The following is a 23,782-nucleotide window of genomic DNA, read 5'->3' on the forward strand; positions in this document are numbered from 1 at the left end:
GTTGTGTTGTGACGGCTTTCAATAAAAGAAATATGTACGATACTGCATATTGTAGGGGTCTTCGTAAGGGCACGATATCCAACTGAGGGTCGGAATAAGTTAGCATACATAATTTCCCTCCTGTTTTAAGGAATAGCGGAAGCAGATATGTTTGTATCTGCTCTCTGGTTTCCCCGTTCCGGAGGTAATTCCCCTTATGCATTTCGTTTCATCTAACTTTTCCAAGTTTTGAGTGTTGGCTGATGGGAAGTCAAATATACACACAGCTCATTTTGGTTGCTCAGAAGTAATTTCACAGACATCATAGCTGTAAGTGTAGGAAAACTGGAGTGCTTGTTCAGAATGTACTGTTAGAAGCTCTTTTTATGCGTATGGTTTATTTTGTGAGGCGGACAGTATTTTATATCTTGTAATGTGGAATAGTAGGATGAATGATGAGTAACGGAGTGGAAAGGATTTGAAAGGAACTCGCAGTGGCCTAAACGAGGCGCTGTATCGACGTTTGTCTGGAGGGCTATCAGAAGTTTTCTTCCATATAAAACACTATTTTTGAAATTTAAATGTCATGTTTGTGGTCTAGAATACTGAGATTAACGGCCGTGGGGATCCGTTGCGCTGACCACGTGACACCCTCTATCCGAAAAAGTTGGTACTAACTTCGCTGACAAGCGGCGGTCGCTCGGTCGGTGTAGTTGGCTTGCGGATTACAGGCCACGGAGTTTTTTAGTTTGAATGTCATGTTATTAATTGTAAGTAAGCCTTTTATATACAATATAATTCCATCAATAATGCAACTGTTTCTATCACTCCTTCCCTTCACAACATGTTTCGGCCTCAAACAGACATCATAAGATGTCTCAGCTATGCCAAAACTGTTCTACTGTACAGAATGTCCACTTTTTCACATCACATTTAACTGCCATATTTCATGATCTAAAATGCTGTATGTTATAATCGATACTCAGTTAACAGTTATGTTAGCAGTTAATGGACCTGTAAACAACATAGAAACGACAAGTGATCAATTATTTATGCATTGCGCGTTTAAGGTACTTACGAATACAGTGTAATTATAGACCTCCTAATCGACTTAAAACATCTATAGTTCTTGTGTTGTTGTTGATAGGAATATTAGACATGTACAGAATTACAAAATACACCATCAAGTACTTCTACGAGTGCTGTCTACATGTATGTGCTATTTTCATACCTCGTTTGATATCCTCGCGGTAGGCGAGTCTCTTCCAAATTCGGTTTAACCCATTAAAGAGAGCAGTTATGTACTACCCACTTAACAAACAAAATGTCTGCTTTCTGCCGACAGGGTGTATTTACGAGTGTACGTTTCTTATGGTTCTCACGAGAAATAGCGATTATTTATCTAAACAGCATTAGCCGGTTGGTCTCTGTAGCAGAGACATTTTCTGTGAGGTACGGACTGTATATTTATATATTATTTAGAAGACCTTCAGGTTTTAAAGGATTAAGAATGTCCTCGTCAATTTGCGAAAGGGCCGTTTTCATTTCTGTATAGCTTCTTACGAATTTACGAAAGCTGTAGATTGGCTTCCATTTGTTATACTCAGCACTTGCTGTACAATTTTTCTATCCCTTCTGGATTGCCACATTTTTTTGGTCATAAATTCGTTCCAGGCTCTTCCACATTAAATGTTTTTTTAAATGCAGGTTTGCTTTGTACCATTTTTTCCCGAGTTTGTAATGCTTCTGTATGTCTTCGATACACAATAGATGGAAGACGGTCGCGGTGCAAGGGCCTTTGAACGACCACCCCTTTAATCTAATCTAGATGTACGCGTGTATTTCCTTCAGTGCTTTCCGCTTCTCTTTCAATATGTTCTTTCCCCAAAGTCTTCTTACTAGCCTGTTTATATATTTTACATACATCTGTGGAACTTCACTTTTCATAGTTGCAGCTTATGGTGTAAGCCTAATTTCCGTGGTTTCCGCGGTTTCCGCTCTGCCTTCTACATTTCTAAAAAACCATGTTTGGCGGCGAATGTTTCACTGATGACGGAGAGGTTGAAACAGAGGTGTGGAAGTGGCTGAGACAGCAGTCACAAAACTTCTACGCCGTGGGTTTTGACGCACCGGTAAAGTGACGGGACAAGTGTATCAATGTTTGTGGATATATAAATAAATAAATAAATACATGTTTCCTCCCAGGTTCGAATATCATGTTTTACGTCCAGCTGGTCCACTCGACATGGCGGTCACTGACTGCCCTATTGTACCTGTCCCAGGTGATTATTTATGATGATGATGATGATGGAGAATCTGGTGGAATGAAGATTGACAGGGGGAACCGAAGTACTCGGAGAAAACCTGCCCCAGCGCCAGTTTGTCCACCACAAATCCCACATGACCAGACCTGGGATCGAACCCAGGCCGCCGCTGCGGGAAGCCAGCGACTAACCGCTTGAGCTATGGCGCGGCCTTTATGACTTATTTACTGACTCTTCCTCGTAAGTATACAAAGGAGAATCAAGACGCATAACTGGAAAGGCGGGCTAATATTCGGCCGAGGTCTCTAGAAAGATGTCAGTTTTGTGTTACAGGGCTAATACAACCGTATGCGTTGAAGGAAACATATATATGTATATAAGCTCAAGAAAAGTAGCTTTCAAGAAGTTGGAGGAGGGGGTATGTACAATGTTCATTTTCCTTGAAGTTCCACCATCTGCACAGATGTTTGTGTCATTTAATGGCGGTGGTTCAGTTGTAGACTGTGCAGAACCCCAAATGAACTGGACAGATGATCTTGAATGTCATTTGATAAGGACGCCGAAGAATGCGACCTTGGAAGGCATTCGTCAAAGAGGCTGAAAACCCTACAAAAATGGATGCCAAGTATTTTTAGCGAAATGAATTAAAAGCTGCAAACTTGGATTTGCATTCATACACATCTTCACAAAAGATCGATCATTTGTTTCAGAAAGTTATTGGAGCAGAGACGAGGCGGTCAGACAGTAAAGGGACACTCAAACGTGCAAGTTTAACCTTAGCCCATAAAACAAGGACAGTTAGAGCGGAATCTAAATAATGACAGTTTTATATAAGTAAACTTATCTAGTCAGAATTCCGCAAAGTGCAAGGTGAGAGGTGAGGGCTTCAACTCTGCCCTGCACTTGGCCGAGATTGTGATAATAAACTGCCACACACGTCACGGGCGATGGAAAATGTGCACTCATATAGAACTTCGGTGGATTAAGGATTTGCAGAAGGAAACCACGAACTGGAAGAGAAATCTGCCGGACTGTCATTGTATTCACTGCTGATATCACACGGACTGCACTGGAATTGACCTCTGTCCTCTCCTGCGAGAAGCCGCCTCTAACCGTCTGGCCACGGTAATATTCGTTTTACGGTATATTGGAACTGTTCAAATATTACGGTGTGAATTTGCAGTTTCCCAAGTTTCTGTAGTAGCAACTCACCATTCTTGACCACGCATGACGTTCTTCGAATTATTAGCTAAAGTAATGTTCAGCGTTTAAATAGAATGGACATTTATTTAAATACAGCATGGGGAAAAATGTTATTATAAGTACACAGGAACAATACCAGGCAAGGTTCTTAATCGTGTACGCTATAGTACGTATAAATTTGTGAGCATTAATCTCGACGTAACACTTGGGTAAAAAGGTAAAGTTGTTCCTGTGCTTAACTAATGACGCACCATGTAATGAAGGCGTATGGGGGAGTGGATGTATATATACATATTTTCTTGACCTCAGCACTAGCTGGAGGTGAGTGGTCAGCTTCACTCCCCGACCGCTTTGCAATCAAGGAAAGAGCCCTCGGTACCAATTGAATGAGAGGTTGGGCGAACCCCAGAGCCGGTGTGGACGACGTGGAGAAGACAAAATTCTTCACCCTACAGGAACTCGAATTCCGACCCCTCGGTCGTCCAGCCCGTAGCCAGTCACTATACCGACTACGCTATCCCGGCTCAACACTTGAAGGGGTAGTGAATATTTTATAATTATAACGCAATTAGAACACAGGAACATTGCCGATAATATTTTATTATTTAAATTTCGTGTTGGAGCAAAGTTCAGACATGAAAGAGGGAAATGAAATACAGCCTAGGCCGATTCATATTATGGCCTTCTGGGTTATGGTAGTGTGTAGCGTCATAGGTGATGAGCAACATTACTGCTTGCATCTTCAGGGATTCTGAAGATGGAGACAGTATGTTCCTCCGTAATATGAATCTTCACTACCACGGGAACCTCAACTTCGTAAATCTCGAATATAGAGAGAACTGCAAACAACTTCATGCAGTTCAGACTATAGACTATAGCGTAGACTATAACGAGAAAGGGTGGACTCGAATTGTATTTCAGTAGACTAATTGCACATTCATTTCAGCTGAGAATGCAACACTATGGCGACACTGTACATGAGGATGTTGTGCCCTGCTGTTATTTTGGATGGCGTGTTTCCATTACATGCGGTTCTTATCGTGCAACTGTTGTAGCTGTGAATCAGCCAACAGGAATGAGGTCCCAGAGGAAATATACATTGCTTTTCATACCATGTCTGGAGACTTGTTTTAACTCTTTTACTCTCACTGTTTTGCTCTTGTTTTAACATGAGTTAAAAGTCAGTGAGAAGTAACAGGCTAAGCCTGTGTGTTGTGTGTCAGAGAAAGCAGTCTTGGAACCATTGTCCTGGTTTCTGTGAAGACTGACTACTCCTGCCGGTATTGGAAATGAGTTCTTCCAGAAAAGGCATGTCAGGCAGCACACAGCGGCTTGCGGTGCTTTCCTTAGTACTGGTTCATAACCTACTGCCCATATTTATTAAAGCGAGTAGTATGTCCCAACATATCTGTGTGTGTTTTTGCCCGAATCGAGGATATGCTGTGGAGCCTGTCTGCAGAGGGCTGTTGCAGTACATGCTGAATGATTGGGGGGGGGGGGTTGAGATGTATATGAATAGAAATGGTTTTGTCGATGGAAACCTCGTGTCCGGAAAAAAATCCAGCTTTCTTCCCTCAGTATTTAGTCTGAGCGACTATATAATTAATAAGCCAGGGACACGCGGTAGCGTAGTTGGATGAGGCACTATGCTACAAGCCGAAAGGTCGCGGGTTCGAGTCTCGAGGTGGATATTTTCATTTGACGTAATCCTTCCATCCGCACTGTTGCCCTGGGGTCGATTCAGCCTCTAACAGAAATGAGTACCAGGAATCTTCCTGGGGGGCAAAGGGCGGCCGGTGCATAAGGCTGACAACCTCACCGCCATCTGTGAGCCGATTATCTAGAAAATGTTGGAACCTCAACATCTCACAAACCTATGGGGCTTCACGGCCTGTTACAGGGATAGCTATAATTGTATTATTTTATATGTGAATGTATAAGCTTGTACGGCAGAGGGAGATGTAAATGACAACACGACGTGCTGTCATCCATGCAGAATTGTTTATTGCGATAAGCGCAGATGTTTTAAATATAAGCTCAAAAACGTATTTATGCTGTGATGCAAAATTCTCATTAATTAAATCGTTTGTATATTTATACATGGGAGGAAGCTGCATGTAATTGTTGTCGAGAATAGGAGACTCTGGTAATCTTTGCATGTGTTACGAAGGCCACTGCTTATTGCTGTATATGTAAGTTAGGAAATGCACGTGCAGCGGGACAGTTCTTCCTGAAACTCAATAAGACTTAGAAAAATGTGTATTGAGCGTAAGGTATTTCTCAACAACTTTTGTTTCAAACGTTTTTCGCACTTATAAATATTATACATGCAGAAACACTTATAGGTGTTCATGTAAAGGGTGCGATATTTTTGTTTGACTTCAACCAAAATTGGAATGTTTCAGTAAATTTCAGTAGAACTCTCAGTATTAAATTTCGTGAAAATCCGCTCAGCAGTGTTCAACGTTTCATGAACATGGAGGGACAAGCAGCCATAGGATGGAGCGATTTTAATAGGTTCTCTGCAGGGTTGGGAAGGCGCCTAGAAGGAGAACATGCAATTGTCATAGCAGTATAACAGAGCCTGTAAAACAGTGAACTCATTGTATCTCATATTCCTGATCTTTGATGAAGTTGCATATTATTCATGGCCTGTGTGCACAGTGAGTTACTGTCAAGCAGTGCGCCGTCGTGAGGCAGTTTAAACGTCCACGAACGGAAGTTTGTACAAACAAAGCTTGTTCTGCCTTTAGCTTTAATGTTATCCCACAGTCATAATAGGGAATAGGAGTGGAAAGGTGTATTGAAATGGAGCGCAGTTGGTTTCAAAATTCGTGCTCTGTATATCTTCTTGGCCATATTGTAATATTATACATTTAAATCCATAGTTGCAAAGCTAATTACATTACAAATATCACATTGCATGAAGTCAGATATTATTTGTCGATATATTTCGCTTAGTATATGTCACGACGAAATCAGTGTTGATTCATACTCGTATAAAAGGTGTACAGCTCATTGAGGTCTGTAGTTAGTCTTACATACTACGAGGGTACCTACTAAAATGGCTAGAGCAAATTGCTTGGATATTTGATAATATTGGACGCAACCATGTGAAACTACTACAGCATGTAGAGACATCTATAGGGCAGGTTCTGACAGTGTGCAACCGATGGCAGTGCGAGAATCATGGCCATCCCGCTAGAAAATTGCGCGAGAGAGGAGCAGCGTTCTGTGGTCAGAAGGAGTCAAACTGAGGGAGATTCACAGAAGAATGATTCCGCAGTATGGTGTAAGCAATATGAGCGAAAATTGTGCCAGTGGGTAGAAGGCCCATATGAACATCGCTCTGGTCGCCCGTGCACAGCCGTCAGTAATGCCTACGTTGCTCACGTGGACGCACTTATTGGTGAGAACAGGCGGATTTCTGTGGACACTGTTGTCACTGTGTTGAACATTAGCGTTTTGGATCTGCACATGGCACCATCCAGGAGGCTCATATATCGCTGTGTTCCAGAGTTGCCCAATGAACACAAGTTGAAGCGTGTAGAGCTTTCTTGATACGTTACCATGCCGAGGGTGAAGAGTTTCTTGCACGCATTCTCACGGGGGATGAAACCTGGGTTCATTATTGTGAACAGGAATCCAAAAAGACAATCCATGGAATGGCGACACACATCCTGTCCTGCTATGAAAATTTGAAGTCTGCACTCTCTGCCGGAAAACTTATGCTGACATTGTTCTGGAATATGAATGGATCAATTCTTGAACCCTATCAGGAGAAAGGAGAGACAGTCAACAGCGCAAGGTACAGCACCACACTGGAAGAGAAACGGGAGCCTGCAATTCACGGTCGTCGCGGACTTCTGTCCAAAGGCGCCCTCCTTCTCCATGACAATGTGCGATCACACACTGCTGCTGCAACAGTTACAGCCATCCAGAAACCGAAATTTGAGGCCACATATCATCATCATATTCCAGACATCGCTCCATCCCACTGTCACGCGTTTGGCACGCTTAAGGACGCATTGCGGGAACGAAGACGTCACAGCGACTACAAGGTGAAGGAGACGGTGCATTTCTGGCTTCGACTAAAACAATGTTTTTCCTACTGGAAAACAGAAGCTTGTCTAAAGATATAAAAGAGGAGGGTGTAGTCGCAACATTCCGAACTTGGATTTGAGAGGATCCCGGGTTACCAGCTGCCCTTGCAGGTTTTCATTGTATTCCAAAGTCTCTTGAGGCGAATGGCGGGATGATTTCTTGAAATAAACCGCTACAAATTATTAGATACTTATGATTGCCTTCTAATCTCGTGCAACTTCTCAATTTGAGACAGTATGATCCAAGCGAGTAACAGAGTGACTACGTGGATTTAAGTGTAACATTTCTCATTAAATACTTAAAAAGTAAAGGTATCCCTGTAACAGGCTGTGGAGGCCCATAGGGTTGTGAGATGTTGAGGCTCCCACATTTTCTAGACAATCAGCTCACAGATGGCTGTGAGGTTGTCAGCCTTACGCGCCGGCAGCCCTTTACTCCCAGGAATATTCCTGGTATTCATTGCTGTTAGAAGCTGAGTCGACCCCAGGGCCATAGTGCGACTGGAAGGATTAGGTAAATTGAAAAATCCACCCCATCGGGATTCGATACCACGACCTTCCAGCTTGTAGCGTAGTGCCTCAACCAACTACACTACCACGTGCCCCCATTAAATACTGAACTGAAAATTGTCTCGCGTGTTGTGTTGAAGTTCAATACGCCGAACACAGAAGTGCGGTGAGAGCATCCCTGTGTCATGTTCTGGATTCCCCGAATTCTAATTTTGATTCATAGATCGAGATTTTGCGTGCGTTTTCTCATTCGTTCCAGGCTAATGTAGGGAAGTTAATATTAATCACTGTCGTTTCCATTATCTTTCGTCCCAGTTCATCGTCCATAATCGCTCACACATTCGACGATATGTGCCATGTGAATCTGAGAAAGCGTTGTTGAGTAAACTGACCAGAATGCACTGCGTCCGATGGCACGACAGAGCACAGAATTACAGTTCAGCGAAAGTGGTGGAGCAGAACAGTGGCTGATAGACAGAACCACGAAGTTGAATACGATTCGTTATAGAACCACTCCTGCAAAGAAGACTCCGAGAGAAGTCGGCAAATTACGAATATCTGAAAACAAATTGGGCCACGCAGGGAAGTACGTAAGAGAGATGAAGCAGGACTAAGTGAACAGTTGATCACATTATACGAAGAATAATTTCTTAATTTGGACAGTCTGATAACATTGTAAAATTAATGGACTCTGGAACTATGGCTGGGCAGAGCATATGTCTAGATTTGAGAAAATAAGGAAAGAAAACGGAATTTTGATAAGGAAAGCCCTTGGAAATTGGTTACGTGGAACATCGAAAATGAATTGGTGATATAAGATGAATATTAAGGACATACGTTTCGGTGGTGAGATGTGGAAGCAGATGACTTTAATTCGTGTTCTGGTGCGGTTCGATATTAGCGCTACGTTCTACTAGCAGGAACTTTGCTTGTTCTTTGTGATGGTATTTTTTAACCCAGATTTATGACCGGTCGCTGGTATAGATAACACCGTCACTTATGTGATTGTAGGAGCAATATGATGTGGTAGAAGCCTCGACCCTTGGCTCTTCTAAGTCATGCGTACATCTTATCAGCTAGCGTCTGCGCAGTAAATAAATAAATGTGATGGAAAGACTTCGAAATGATTCATAACTTAACAATGAAAGCTACTTCATCAACCAAAGAAAGATCCATGTTGTGTACTGCCAGATTGGATGTAAATCATGAAACTTTTTATCGAGCGAGAAATTTTTAAGTCGAAAATAGCAAACAGTTCGTTTTACTTCCGTTGCTTAAAGTTGACAGCATAAATGCGGAAATAAAACACGTTATTTTCTTATTTATGTTATTAGCTTTGATGTTCATTTATTGCTGATGAGGGACTGTTCATTTCTTCATATCATTGAATGTGTAATGTACCGATTAAAATCCTGTAGGTGGATATCCTGAAATGAAACTCCCTTAATAGCAGATATTCTGTGCTATCAAGATACAACAGTGAAACAATATCAATATTCACCTAGTGAAATACGCCCGTCCTTTTCGGCTCATTTGTATTTCATCTTCCAGTGTCATCCACCGTACTTCAGCTGTTACAGTCGACGTGCAGAGTGAAATGAAATTCGCGTGCAAGCTCTCCGTATTGTGAGTCCTTTAAAAAAATCGCAGATGTTACATAACATATGTTCTTAGACGCTTAATTTTTTAAATACACGTCGCCATAAAATGGTATGACACTTCTCAGCAGTGATATTTGTCACGACAGTAAATAGCGCGTTGTTAGATTTGCTCAAGACACAATGCACAACGGCCAGCTCTGATTGAACGCTCATGGAATACACACACGACGAATAATACGACATGCTCTTAACTCACGGTACCTGTAATAGTCGAGTTGGTATTGCTGCGCGGGAATTCGCGCTGCGTTATCCTTGTCGACGTCATGTTTCGACGATCGGAGCCATGTCTCCATGAGACAAGAAGTGTAGCAGCTATGGTACACGAGAATGGAGGTCGCCCATGGACTGTATGAATACTCGTACCTGCGAAAGAAGATGCTATGACTGTAACTGTGGAAGAACAGCTGAGAAAAGCCCACGAGAATTTGTATTATCTCAACCAAGCGTACTGCATGACGATGAATTACATCCATACTACCACTCGCGGCACGATTATCTGTCTCCAGAGTACCGTCCCCTGCGGAGGCAATTTTGCGAATGGCTACTACGTCAACATACCGCGAATGAGCTCTTTTTACATAACATTCTGTGGACAGACGAAGCGTGCTTCTGGGCACGGGATAACCGCGAACGTGGGTGTCAAATCCACTTCAGCTCCCGCGTTTGGGTTGGAATCGCCGGGGACATATTCGTGGGTCATTGTCTGCTACCTGACGGGATGATTGAACAGCGATATCGCGATTTTCTGGAAACTTCTCTGCCGAGGCTGTTTGAAGATTTGCCTCTAGCTGTGGGGCAGAGGTGGTTTCAGCATGACAGCTCCAGCGCACTGTGGGGAAGATATTCAACAGTGATTGCACGCGACAAATCCGGGAAGTTTGATTAGACGTTGAAGGCCGATTGTATGGCCTTGTCGGTTGTCAGATCTAACTCTTGTGGAATTTTTTGATGTGGGGACGCCCGATGGAGCACGTTTATGCAGTCCCTGTCAGGTCTGTCGAAGATCTGGTGGCAAGAATTCAAGCGGCTGTGATAACGGTCAATGGCAACATGTTTAGAGGCGTGTTCGGGGGAATGCATGCGACGCATTGCCGTTGCCTTCAAATGGACGGAGGCCGCTTCGAACACCTATAGTAACTACGCGGCACCCATGGTGTGGTCATTTGGTAGCTTTCGCCATTTGACGGCAACGTGACCTTGAAAGCTAAGCGTCACAGGACATGTACCATAGTTTGGGCTTTAAAGAAAAAAACAAGGAATCACACCATGGAGAGCTTGTGAGCGAATTTCGTTTCCTTATCATTCCGTAAGAAGCCTTATAAAATTGTGTTGATCCTTGAAAGTAATACATAAAAGTATAGTTCGTATCTCACAGGATATATATTACGTTTCCACCACAAAAATCAACTGGTAAATGTTGTTTGGGGAAAAAGTCAAACGAAGCACACAAATAGACTGCGGTTGAAATGCAGTTTTAGTATTTTAAAACAGGTGGTACATATTGAGCCAGTGTTCTTTAAAAGGTTACTTTTCTTTTTTTAATTCGCTTAGTGGGGGGTGGAGTCCAACTGGGTGCACTCGGCACGGCGGCCACTGATTGGCCTATTGTAGCCTGCACTGGGTGATTATGACAATGGAGAATTTGGTTGAATGAAGATTGGCAGGGGAAACCGAAGTAATCGGAGAAAACCCGCCCCAGCGCCACTTTGTCCACCACAAATCCCACTTAACCAGACCCGGAATCGAACTCGGGTCGCCGCGGTGGGAAGCCACCGACTAAGCGCTTGAGCTATGGCGCGGCCTAGCAGGTTACCTTGTTTTAAGATGTGATACAAATGTCAAAGTAACAGAAATTCATTTGCTGATCCATATGCCTGCTCTCCAGCATTACTTGGAATTATTGTAGTTCCAGTTTCATGAGCCTGCCCTTAGAATGGGGACTATCGTGTGCCTGTGTTTGTTATCATTGCATTCATGACCCACTACACCGGCGCACTTGTATCTGTTTCTTTCTTTTTTAATGTGTCGTATAGCAGGTTGAAGCTGCTGCTATTACATTAATCGTATGTTTGTTCGTGAATTAAAATACAAGATCTTTTATGTAGATGTATTTGAATACTCTACACTGTGTTCACGCACCGTTCTTTTTTTCGTGAATTATGTTTTTTTTTCTTAGTGCCTTCCATTATGCCGTACGTATGGCCATAATTTAAAATATGTATAACAAATTGTGAATATCTTCAGTTGTTCTTGCTACTTTGTATGTGGTCTTTGGATAAAATTTTTACTTACCTGCCTTCTTGATCAAAGTATGGTTTACATTCACGACGTGTCATTTTGTCTATACCTGTGTCATTACATTCCGATATTCGTTATATATATATATATATATATGAAGCATATTCTGGATGTTATTTATGAAGAGAAATCTTCAATTTTGAGTTTTTAAATAATTTTGTAATTTACAAAATAAATGTGAATATTAGCCATTTTTTCCTATTTAATTTTGCTTGCAATGTCTGTTTTGTCTGTATCAAATTTGATTATCATAAGATTGAAAATTAATTTAAGTATTTGTTTCGGGTCTTATTCATTGTCTTTGGCAATGCCTGTGATTTTATTGAATTCCTCACCGCTTTTGAACACTGTTAAAGTAAAAACGTTGAATGTGTGTAAAATGCTTCGGTATGCCGATAGTTAAGTGAATATTTATATCGTTTTGTTGTATTTTGATGGCACAGAATATGTGATGTTATATTCCAAGTCCTTTTATAGTCCACAAAGAAGACTCTTTATGCAAAAGTTGCCTATTTTCCGAATGCTTGTTGACGCACATAAATTTAAGACATCATATTAAGTGTTGCTACTGTACCTCCCACCACACAAATGCCTACGTTCGCCATGTTGTTATTGCTGGTCGCAGGAAATTTAAGGACGGGGTTGGCGTGGTTTCCAGTGCCATAACATTCATTCCAAATTCCACCAGAATTGGTAAGTTGTATCAGAAGTTAAATGAGATAAGTCACATGGTGGCATGCCTGCTTTATAAAAATAAATAAATTAAATAGGCTAAACCAAAACATAAGAATCTCAGATAATTTGAAAAACTATTTATTCAATAATTATATTACAGCCCTTTGACAGTTCAGCACCTGGACTGATAGCCACAGTCGCTCCCCCCTTTTCTTATGCGTGGATACATTTGGGATGTGGCAATAGTTGGCATGAGCTGACCTGTATCGCTTGACCGCGAAGAACACTTGTGGTGGCATGCGGGAGTGCGCGCAGACTATTGATCTAGCAGGGCCGAGAGTATTCTACATCGCGGGTTGCATACAGTGGTGCATACTACAGGGTGGCTACAAGCGTATGTTGCCACGTGGTGGCCATAGTAACTCGTGCTCAGGGCTGAACCTTCAGATTGGCCTGTTATGGAACATGGATGAATATAGTAACAGTGCTACACAGTTTTCACGTTTAGTTTTGTTGTTTCGCGACTTTTACTTCGTTGTTAGTACTTGTACGTGATTCAGAATGACAGACATACTTGCAGTAACTTAGGGTTTCAGGAAAGAAGGAAGTGCCATGTAAGCAACTTCTGTGTCATGTTGCAGTTTGTTATATGTCACATGAATGCTGTGTGCTAGTTCCGGTACTGCTGGATGTAATTCTGGGTTCAGATCATGTTGGACCATGTACGAAGTCGAAATATAGTTTTTATGGCGATTAAATTTATTTTACTCCTTAGTGTTTATATTTTTGGGGTTTGAATCTTGTTGCGGTGACCGGATAATTCTGAGAGGTTTTCATAATATGTGACGATCGTTTTCCTCCGTGTTCTTTTTAATTCAGAAGCTGTAGTATATCCAATGAAACTGAAAAAAAAAATCTTTAAATTCTGGAATCAGAGTTCTTTTACACAGGGGTTGTAAGTAGGAAATTATTACGATTTGATCTAGTGATTAATTACAAAGTCATGTGAGATTGTTACTGTTTTCCTAGGGTTCCTGACGTCACAGTATATGTTTTCATGGAAAGAATGATCTGATTAATGTGCTAGATAGATGATAAAACAATGTTATAGCAGAGTGTGTACATAGTTACCTTGAATGGTTAAGAATTGTGCTTGGGCATATTCGTTATCTAGAATATTAAACGGAGTGGAACCTCCTGTACCTGCGTTCAAATGTGCTTCCACATTGGTCATTCCCCATTGTTTGAGGTGTATTTAATATACACGACGTTTCGGAAGATAGCTCTAATCTCTTCAGGCGATTGCTTATATTATTATTATTACTACTGCAATTACCCCTACCACCACCACTACTACTACTACTACTACTACTACTACTACTACTACTACTACTACTACTAACGGAAAATACCCATTGAAAATTCAGTGTGAAGTCTCCTCTTATGTCAGACCGTACTTCTGTGTTGCCCGTTCTTTCTCCTGTATTTGTTTCTCATGGCACTCGTACAGGCGTTACCGAACGATGTGGCGAGACCGACGATTACCGCCATCTGTCGGATACTGAAAGTAACTAACCTTGCATGCCACGAAAAACGCGCGTACAAACAGGCAGTTGTACCTATTTTATACGTACCGTATTTACGCATGTATAGGCCGCATGCGTGTATAGGCCGCAGCACAATTTTCAGACAGCAATTATAGAAAAAATAATTTTCTTGGAATATTATTTCAGGAGTAGAAATTATTCCGAAATTTGGCAACGTTAATTTTTTTAAATTAAGTGTGATTTCGAATATTTCGAATATAAGCCGCACCCCAGTTTTCCTCTTGAATTTTTGGCAAAAAATGTGCGGCCTATACATGCGTAAATACGGTATATTATTATTATTATTTAAATTCTTGTGTTAACCTACTAACCTAACACCGACCATTTAGCCACAGCGCTATCCTTGTGCCTGACAGACCAACACAGTGGAGCGGAGTGCTTCAAGCGAATATTCACGCAGGTAGCCAAGTGTTTCAGCCTATTGTGGAACCTGAAGACCCTTCACCGTATTCACTCACATTAGAACAAGAATAAATAACGCTGGCGCCTGTGATTGAATTTAATGTGTATATACTTTGTGAGCTATCGCCATAGTGCGTTCACCGAGAGACTGAAGCACTATATATGATAAATTAATCTATACACGTACACACACTTGCGTATGTAATATATGGGTCGATACACATAGACTTATAGGCCTGTGTGATGCATGTTTAATTTAATTGCACTGTAGCAGTCGCTGGGGCTAATTAGAAACGAAGTATTGAAGGGGTCATTTGGAAAACGGTACGAATCCACAGTTTGGCAGAATCGAGTTAAATGCCTGCGTAGACACGTATTCGAAATTGGCATGAGTTCCTGTATAGTAGTTATGCACCCTCGGGGTAGGGTAGTCCATTCGAAAACGGAATAAGTGCGGAATGTTTTACACTACCTGGCCGTATGCACTTAGGCCGCAACTTACTTCTAAATATGTCTGTTTAATTCAGATTGACGTGTTAACATATTCATTTTCATGGAAATGGCAGGAGACTGTAAACTTAATGATGATTTGTTGGCTATACAATTATCAGACTGTACTATAACGGAATGGGGGGGTTAGTTAAACTGTCCTCTCTAATACTTAATTTAGCGGGAACGTCGGTTTTAATTTGATCACTTTCAGTGCAATTTTTTATTTATGTTTCCTCTTAATTTACTTACTTGGACTCGCGTAATTTTCTGAATTACCTCTTCAGTTCGAAGAGCCGGGTTAGCGTAGTCGGTATAGCGAATGCCTACGGGCTGCACGACCAAGGGGTCGGAGAAGAGTCCCGGTAGGATCAAAAATTTTCTTTTCTCCATGCTGTCCAGACCGGCTCTGGGGTTCACCCACCCTCCTATCCAGTGGGTACCGGTGCTCTTTCCCCTGGGGTAAAGCGGCCGAGGCGTCTAGCTGATGCCTCACCTCCAACTAGTACCGAGATCAAGAAAATGTTGCTCTGTACATGCACTTCTCCCTACGTCTCCATGGCGTAGTGCTTAATTAGTTAAGCACAGGGACAACTTTACATTTACCTTACATAGCGTTATGTCTCAGAAGATGGAAATCTTCAGAACCACCGCTGTGAGAACGTTATATATATATACAGTGCTTGCCATTATGCAGGCTCGTGCAATCGCCCTACCATCTAGGGGACGTCTTCTCGATTTACAGCTAATTACAAAGGTCTCTACCTAGAAAGCAGACGGGCGTCATACGTTAATGAAACGCGCCCTTTTTATGCCACATCTATGGTCCGGTGTCACTTCTTGTTCACGTAGCTCTTTCCCACATTTTTTTATCAACCTGTTGTAGCTGATGGGACATAAATTGTGAGGGCGCCTTTCCTATTGCTTTATGAAGTGTAACTTTCTTGAGCTTGTTTGTTGCTAGGAGAAGCAGTTTTTATTTATAACGTCAGTGAATAGACGAGTTCGAGGCGATGGCCTCTAGAAGGACAAAGACACGGCAGGACCTCTGCGCAGTTGAGCATTCCTTTTGTGATTCAACAGTCGCTTGAACCTGCAAGTATTTTCCCTGTTCCGTCTCCGTTTCATTCCCGCTGATACCGGCTGATCGGTCAGAGAAATACGCATTCTACATTTAGACCGGGCTGCCGAAGTTTCTGAAGCAGGAAAACTTCATTTGCGTCAATACGAGTATTGCCACTGCAACCATAAGCTGCTTAAAATTAGTAATATATACATTCGAGACAGCCAGAAATGTTTCGTCGAAAGTAACCAGAATGTAAATTTCCTAGACTAGACCAAAAATGCTTCGTCACTAATGTATCGCCTCAATGCAAATCTAACTGTCGGTATGGCAGGAACATTCCGTTGTTCAGACTCGCTGATGTCAACACTCGCCATTGGACAACCACTTCCATGTATGGCCTGCTTCCCCAGAACGCACCATGATGCTATCCTCCAAACTTCTCGCTATTCCAAGTTGGCGTTTTACAAAAGATTTTGTCGCCAAAATTCTGTATGTATTCTTTGATTCCCCATTTGAGTTACATGTCAAGCCGATTGCAGCTTTCCAGATTTCACTGTTAACGCCGTTGTGTCCTGTATAACTCAGAAAATTTCATATTATTTAAGCCTAATGTCCTAATGTTGTATTTTAGCGTCCTGTTGCACTGATTTTCATCCAAGATATGTATGTAATGGCCGTCTTGTAGTGCACTCAATTTCATATGTCACTTCTTACTACATGTTTCGGCAACATAATGCCATCTTCAGGTTCGTTATTTACGCTAAGCTATTACAACGCTCGCAGCCAAAAAGGAAGGACACATCACAGACTCAGTACACACAGAAACGACTCCCACAGTGGACGAACCATACTATACGCGAGTTTGAATTAAGACATATAGATGAATAATCTTAACAAGTTTCAGTATATACAAATTTTATTATAGTTGACGAATAATATACTTTCTGAATAATTTTATGAAAGACACAAGATGGCAAACGATGTAATAGCTTAGCGTAAATAACGAACCTGAAGATGGCCATGTTGCCGAAACATGTAGTAAGAAGTGACATATGAAATTGAGTGCACTACAAGACGGCCATTATATACATATCATGGATGACTAATGTCCTAAGTTTTACACATTTCGTCTTTCAGCCTCAATTCTTTATAGTTTGTGTTCTTCCCTCCAAGTAAAAGACTTTCACTTCCGTGGAATCAAACGATTGTGTGTCCTAAAGCATAAATAATTAGGAACGCCAAATGCAGCCTGGTTCCAAGGCCGTTCTTCTTAAGGCAGGGCTGAATGGTGGTCAGATTCCCTACAGTCCTGTTTAATTTTTCAGTTTCACAACTTTCAGACCTCAGAGACTTCAGAACCAAACTGATCTGAAGCACAAACACGTCCAACCACAACTTATGCTGTAACTTGGCATTAACCGGTTAATGTTGAATGTTGGCCAGTGCTGCCTCTGGATAGAAGGGAGTGGGCCGTTAGATGACTGCCACTTTGCTGTAAGTTCGTTTTTAGAAATCATATTAGGGCGGCCGCACACCAACTGCGTCAAGACAAGCATCAAGACTTGAGACAAAAGACGCAGCCTTGCTTCATTCGTGATTCGTCAGCATGAAGCTGACGTCATCATCATGACTCAGACCGGTGTGCGGCGGTTTTCATAATCTCATTAGTTTCAACTGTGCTCCTTTGTTTGCGTCATGTCGCAGACATCGTGTCTTAAATGTTACATTTCTTGACGCATGCCGGTGAGCGGCGCATCTTACACATACGTAAACGCTGAAAGACGTTCTCCAAGCTTTCATAGAGACGGAGTTTCTGATGGTTGGTGCTCAGTGCGAGAACGCTCATAAAACGTTAGGAATGGAAGAGGAAATGTTGTCAGGTTGTCGGACTCTGCAGGTACTTTCCTGCCACCCTGTAGGAAACCAACGGGGAAGGAGAGATACGTGAGCGAATTGAGAAAGATCGTAATTGTGCAGTAACCATTAGAAGAGAATGGTCCGTGCTGAATATTCCAATATACGATGGGGTACCCAAAAGAAAGCGAACAATTTTTTTTGTGGGCAGAGCTTTTGTAGTACCGCTGTGAGCGCATAGAGGTAAGGACTAGTTTCGGCAGAGTTTATAGTGACAACTGTTTTGTGTGATCGTCGTTTTTGCAATGGCCCGAACACATGAAAATGTTGAAACAATTCGTGAAATCATCAAGGAAGATCGACTACGGACCATTGAAGAAATGTGGAGCTGTCGGGAGTGACTTGGAGCTCAGTTCAGCGAATTTTGACAGAAGATTTGGGAATGAAAAGGGTGGCTGCGAAATTCGTGCCACGACTGCTGACTGCTGAACAAAAATAAGGTCGCGTGGAAGCATGCTGTGCTTTGAAAGAAGAGTCCCGAAATGATCAAAACTTTTTTTCAGCGTTTTGCTGATGTTGCTGAGGTGAAGGAAAAAAACGACGGAGGCGCTGTCAAGCATCTCAAAAGATGAATTTAGACAATGTTTTGAAAAATGGAATAAAAGACTAGACAAGTGTATTAGTGTAAGTGGAGAGTACTTTGAAGGGGATTGAAGGTTTGTGCTTAAAATTTGAATAAATAAGTTAAAAAAATAAGTTCGGTTTCTTTTGGGTACCCCCTTGTATGTCTTCTTTTTAAAACTGGAATGTAGGCCGATATATTCTAGTAAAGGGACGTATTAGCTTTGTAAATATAATAATTCATAATTTTCTGCAACCTGGGTCCTATGTTGCTGATTACTTTGTAACAACAAATAAGTGTCATAAATAAATTAACATAAGTTTTTTTACGATATCTCGTTTCCTAGTAGGGTGCAAAAAGCAGTTTACAAATGTAGTTATTGCGATGTGCTAGAATGTCTGAACAGTTTCCTTTTATGATATACAAATTAACACCTGCATATGACAGCCACCAAAAACCCAAAAGACTTTATAATTATACACATTTTACATTAATAATTGAAAACTATCTACGAGGGCAAAAACTATTTAGCTACTAAAAGGAAATTAAAAACGAAAAATTACCGTTGACTGTATAATTATGTTTTCAGCTTAAAAATATTAGTGTCTACACCTGTTTTACAACGCTCCAAGTACAGTTTGTAGGCAGGCAAAAATGGTGTCGCAGACCGTTGTTGGTCCGCTGTCACTGTTTCTTAGTTGGTGGGACGCGACCCACTTGACGGTCGTCTGGGTGGGACGTGAGGTTTTTATAGTAATAATTAGTTCAGAAACACGAAATTGCGTACACAAAAACTTTTTTTATATTCCAAGCACAAGCTGCTGATTAAGGATGCACTGATTTCTACTCGTATTGTGATAACGAATTATATAATTTTTATAATTATACAGGTATATTAATTATCAAAATTGTTACAGCGTTTACGTTCTTAAGAACTTTAATGTAATACTGAAACTTACATAACTGTAAAAGTAGACACTTGGAAAAGGAGTTGCTTTGCGTGTTTTATGGCTGCAGGGACTGTGATTTTTGACGACGTGACCAATGGAACGGGCAAGATGCAGAAGGTTGAGAATCATTGCTCTGGTTTGTGGAAACTGATGATTACGGATGAGATAACGTAGGGCCTACAGTAGTGGCCCTGGAGATAGTTGCCACCGTTGATCGATACGCCTTATATTAAGCTTACTCTGCTAATGGATCGTCCATCATGCGAGTGTTTCATTTGCCTTATCATGATGCCTGATTTTAATTTCCAGGGTAAAAAAAGATGCTTGCTTATTTTTTCACTTTTAAAAAGCGCATATAATGGATGGGGGCACGCGGTAGCGTAGTTGGTTGAGCCACTATGATACAAGCCGGACGGTCGCGGGTTCGATTCCCGATGAGGTCATTGGATTTGTAAATTTACCTAATCCATTCTGCCGCACTATAGCTCAGTGGTCGACTCAGCCTCTATGAATACCGGGAACCTTCCTGGGCTTAAAGGGCGGTGCGTAAAGCTGACAACCTTACCGCCATCTGCTGCTAGCCGATTGTCTAGAAAATGTGGGAGCCTCGATGTCTCACAACCCTGTGAGCCTCCACGGCCTGTTACAGGGATAGCTTTACTTTTTATGTAGACTCGATATTGTTTGCATCGATTCTGTTAAAAAAATTGTCGATACAAAAGAGGCCTAAGAGGAATGTCTAGAAGAGGAAACATGGGCCGTTTCTTCGGATGGCCTGCAGTGGCTTGACCGTCTTTGCGCCTTAAGATTTTCAGTTTCGGAGCACGTTAAGTAAGGGCCTAAGTTTTCATTCAGGTCTGGCTATTGCAGTTCTACGTACTTACTCGGAAAATGTTGGCGAAAGTAAACAACTGGCGGATCACGTACCTTATCGGAAGAAAGTGTCCGTAATAAAATCTCAGTATTATACATCTAAAATATGAGTTGTCATTGTGACTGTTATTGGTAAGTTCCCGTAAGAAGACACGTGGATATCTTAGTCACGGTCACGGTCTAGTCCTTTATTTCTACTGTCAGCGGAATTAGTAATACCCTTATTTAACACAAGAGAATAGGGAAGCTACTGATGAAGGAAATTGGTGCAGTGACATATTTTGTGAAGGGATTTCGAAATACGTTTTAATTGGCGCTACGTGCATTTATTTTCGTCTGTGCTTAATATTGGATCGCCTCTGTGGTCTAGTAGTCAGAGTTCCTGGCTACAGATCCAGCGATCCGGGTCCGACTCCCGGCGCTACCAGATTTTATAAATAGTGGGTCTGGAACGGGATCCACTCAGCCTCATGAGTATAATTGAGAGCTACTTGAATGGAAAAGTAGCGGCTCCGGTCTAGAAAACCGAGATTAACAACAGTATGGATCCGTTACACTGACCAGAGGACACCGTCGTTCCTCTAAAGTTGGCACTAACTTCGCCGACAAGCGGCGGTCGCTTGGTTGGTATAGTTCGCTTGCGGACTAAAGCCAGATATTTTGTTTTTTGTTTTGTTTTATTTGTTTTTCCTTGTATATTTAGTTATGGTCCCGGCCTTTGTGCACATTGCGTTCCTGGAAACACCGTCGAAAATGGGATCGTATTTTCTTACAGGCGCCATGGTATAAATGGTCACCACTTTCTTGATCACGGACTAGGGAACATTTTTTTTACAAAATGGATAGAAATATGGGATTTGATCATGTGTAAAGTAAGTACTGACCATTGTAAACGCTGCAGAATATTAAGGAACAGTCAGTTTTGCTGCCGCAAGGCTTTACATGTGTTTGATAGCTACGTACTCAACAGGCCTATATATTTTTTACCAAAGATAACAGAAACATTTTTACAAGAACGTTGAATATTTTTGTTACATGCTTTATCCCTTCCTCTTCCTAAAGGGCACGGCCTTGTGAGAGGGATTGAGGATTTATTGTATGGAAGAGGAAGGTGAAGGAATATCTGGTTCATCAGGATAAGGTTTATCGAAGTGTTCGTTTTTAATGAACCCTTCTTGACAGGGTTTAATAGGTAAGAAGGCACAGAAGCACTCCAGAATAGCCGCAGCCCGTCTTAGTCACGTCGAAAAGCAGACGGACTCTCCAGCCTTGCGTCGCGTTCAAAGACGCGCTCTGCTCACTTATGCCGTTAGGATAATCGTATGTATGAACTGCTGTAAACGGGAAAATCTTGATACTTAAGGAACGACGACAGATCTCATAGATTTAATGAATGTGTTTTTTATTGCTAGTGGGGTGGGGCTAAGTCCCTTGTACTGTGGCCACTTCTGGCCTCTTGTACCAGCCCCAAATGATAGGTGAGGGTGATTGTGGAGCAATTGGTGGAATGAAGATTGGCAGGGGAAACCGAAGTACTCGGAGAAAACCTGCCTCAGCGCCACTTTGTCCACCACAAATCCCACTTGGCCAGACCCGGGATCGGGAAGCCAGCGACTAACCGCTTGAGCTATTGCGCGGCCCTTAATGAATGTGTTACTGAACGTTCTGTTGTACTGATGAGCATTCCTGCTTCATATTTGGAAGGCCCAGAGTTTGAAACTTCAGCATTCATAACCACCCTCCTGTTCTACCATTCGTCACTTTAGATCTTGTTGCAGTGTGAAACGGGCCGTTAAATAAAGGAATAATCAGCCGAAGAGTGCGTTATTTTCATTAGATCTGTGGGCATGCACTTAACAGCAAGTCAATTCGAAACCACTAGATCCTTTCCGTGAAATTTGTAATAACGCCTTCCTTATTATATCTTATGGGGAGGGGCATGTTTGTTTTTGCTTCTCCTTTTCAGAAATATCGTCGACACCCACTGCTACGTAACATATTCTTTTGCACAGGGTATGGTTCACTGTAATTTAATTGGACAGTTCACTATGGAAGAGATTGACTGGAAGAATACTTGAAATATTGAAGTGTGCAGGATTCACTGTAAGTCGTTTAATTCTGTTTCATCCTTTGTGGGTGGCACGCGTTCCACAAGGACAAAACCCACCCGTTATCATTATAAGGGTCTGCTATGTCCCACTTTATCAGAGCTGTGTCAAGTGTATTGTACTAGAAGATAAATGTGCAGGAAGTAGAACTTCTTTATAACGATAATTCAGCAGTGCGACCTGCGTGTAGCCGTGCATCCCAAAGAAGATTCATTTACGTACAGAGTGCGGCAAAGGAACCTGACGATTTTTCAGATGCGGTATGTTGGCAACTCCTGAGGATGAGATGGCGGGAAGCAGTCATTTGCCGTTTCAGTAACCATGGAGCAGTGGAGCGTAAAACGTCGTACGTTTATTGTTGAAAGCGTTTTTGAAAATAGTGACTGTTAAAACGCAGCGAATATTTCTTAAGAATTTCAATATTGTTACGGGAATGTTGCTTGCCGCAGTAGCATGCAGTTGTGGGCAGAAAACTTTAGATCGAATGTTTCCTCATTAAGAAAAGAAACCACCAGGCTGAGTGCGCACAGTGCGATTGCCACAGAACATTGAGGCTGTGAGGCAGTCATTCATAAGGAGTCCTAGGCGTTCTGCCTGGAGACATTCTGTTGCTCTAGGAATATCCGATCACAGCGTGATGAGCATTTTACACAAGGATCTAAACTTCCATCTGTACAAAATGGTGGTGCTGCAAGAGCTTAATCGGAATTTTGTTCGGCGATGGCATTATCCTTATGACAGATGAAGCACACTTCCACTTATCTGGCTGTGTCAACAAACAAAATTTTCGCTGTAGGACAGTAGCTTCACAAACGACGGATCATGACAAGATATTTATTACTCTTTCACAGTTATAGTCTTATTTTATTTGTTTATTTTTTTTTGTGGGGCTCCCTGATTTGTACATGCTGCTGACTTAATAGCCCAAAAGCCCATTACAAAATGAGCAGCAATAAAGAAAAGAAATAAAACATACACGTACAAAATACAAAACGAGGCAGTTAATTTAAATAATAACATTAATAATAATAATAATAATTACTTACTACTTACTTCTGGAGGAGCTGCCATTTCTGCAGCTACTCAAGAATTTCCCAACATTTTATGGAACCCGAAGG

General features: G+C 41.7%; 1 protein-coding gene across 1 annotated transcript in view; it reads left to right on the forward strand.

Moving 5' to 3' along the window:
* Window positions 1-3,237: 3,237 nt before the first annotated feature.
* LOC111874543 (semaphorin-1A) overlaps window positions 3,238-23,782 on the forward strand; it is a gene marked incomplete at its 3' end in the record, with an annotated part of 988,862 nt that continues 968,317 nt past the window's right edge. Inside the window, exon 1 of the mRNA XM_023870125.2 lies at window positions 3,238-3,368. The remainder of the gene's footprint in view (window positions 3,369-23,782) is intronic.

The sequence above is a fragment of the Cryptotermes secundus genome, unplaced genomic scaffold (assembly GCF_002891405.2).
Source record: "Cryptotermes secundus unplaced genomic scaffold, Csec_1.0 scaffold831, whole genome shotgun sequence".
In the NCBI taxonomy this organism is placed as follows: domain Eukaryota; kingdom Metazoa; phylum Arthropoda; class Insecta; order Blattodea; family Kalotermitidae; genus Cryptotermes; species Cryptotermes secundus.